The sequence below is a fragment of the Octopus bimaculoides genome, chromosome 4 (assembly GCF_001194135.2).
Source record: "Octopus bimaculoides isolate UCB-OBI-ISO-001 chromosome 4, ASM119413v2, whole genome shotgun sequence".
Lineage (NCBI taxonomy): Eukaryota > Metazoa > Mollusca > Cephalopoda > Octopoda > Octopodidae > Octopus > Octopus bimaculoides.
Window position 1 is genome coordinate 42,244,496 of NC_068984.1, and position 2,082 is coordinate 42,246,577.

Genomic DNA, 2,082 nt, shown 5'->3' on the forward strand with positions numbered 1-2,082 from the left:
TATATATATAGAGAGAGAGAGAGAGAGAGAATGATATATAGATATAGATATATACATGCATACATACATACATACATACATACATACATACATACATATATATATATAAAGAGGATAGTTTAAAATAACGATCATATCTAGTGCCCAGTATGGAAAAACCGTATAGGTAGTAATTACTATAGATACACAGTTATATAAATATAATTATAATTAAGGGTACTGGAGAGGTACCAATTTTAGAGTCAGTTTTGACTGCTATATCTAGCATGGTGACACCTCTCCAGTACCCTTGATTATAATTACATTTATATAATTATATATCTATAGTAATTATTAACTACATGGTTTTCTCTGTGCTAGCCACTTGATATGATCGTTATTTTAAATAGCCTCGAGTCTCTAGGTGCCTGTCTAAGGGAGCTATGGGACCCTTTTCCAACCGCAGTTCTCAAATAAATTATCGGTCTAAAGAATGTAACTTAACGTACAATAATTTATTGAACTTAAGTATTGCAACATGCAAAAATACAAATAGCTTTTCTGAGGCGAATATAGTCTGATGGTGACAATGATTTTACAAAAGAGTAATCGTGGCGCCAAAGAACATTACTGTGAATAATTTAAATGAAAGGCTCAAGACAGTTTTACCTAGAAATGTACATACTTACAAATCTATAAACTCTATTGTTGATGACTCGGAAATTGTCGATTACCCGGTTCAGTTCTTAAACTCACTGGAGCCACAAAGAGCTCCTCCTCATTGCCTTCGATTGAAAATAGGCGCCCCAACTAAGCCTCTGCAGAACTTTTCTCAACCAAAGCTGTGCAATGGTACAAGACTTGTGAAGAAATTAACGATAAATGTCATAGAGGTCACAATAATTTTTATCTGTGGAAACGGTGAAGATGTTTTTATTCGCCGCTTAGCATTAATACCTTCCAATATGCCCTTCGCATTCAAACGACTTCATCTCAACACGTCTGATGGTCCGCTGGAGGACTTTCGCTCTCAGCCATCTGGACTACTGCTCCCAACTGTCGTCACCAAACAGTGTAAAATTAACGACGGAAGTCGAGGCAATCTAGCGAAGCTAAAGAAGGAAGAACGATACAGGGCGACCTATCAGTTACCTGGAGAGACTGAAAGAGTTACAACTCTACTCCCTGGAGTGAAGGCGGGAAAATATGCAATAATATAAATCTGGAAAATCCTAGAAAAACTTGTTATAAACTTTGGTATTGTCACTTACACAAACAGCAGGACGGGGCGTTGCTGCATGGTACCAAAGGTCCCAACATTGCCATCAAAATACAGGACCAGATACTGCAACAGCTTGGGCTTCAAAGGCCCACAACTCTTCAATATCTTCACACAAAGCCCGAGAGACATGCATGACGTGGATGTATGAGTTTTCAAAACTAAACTAGAGTTCCGGATGAACCTACCTCTAGGCAAGAAACACAGATGATGCAGCAAAGACAAACTTATTTATCCACTAAATGTCACATATTAGGATGTTCAGTGAAAGTGTAGCAAAGAAAGCGGTGATGCCCCAACATGGCCTTAGTCCTTGGACAGAAACTTAGAGAGAAAAACCCCAAATATATATATATATATATATATATATATATATATATATATAACATATGATATAATATATATGAGGATATTGGCCAGAAGCAAGGACCTCTATCGTCCACATGAATACATTGTATAACTATTTCATTATTTCGCTTACGTATTCATACAGCAAACCATATACATGGCCACGTATTTAAACATACATAAATCTATGCGCGCATGTGGTTGAGATTTGTGTCATTTTATTTGTGGTGGGGATATGCATATATGTAAAATATGTATGTGTATAAAAGCAACAGGCATCATCTTGTCTTCATAAAAGAAAAAAAAAACCGCACAAAACAAAGCGACAGCAACGACAAGATAACAACGCATACATATATGTATATGCACAAGTATATGTGTATATGTATATACACACACACATTCATACATACATATCTTTATATGAGTGAGTGTTTGTATATGAGTGAGTGTTTGTAAAACATACATTCGCATAT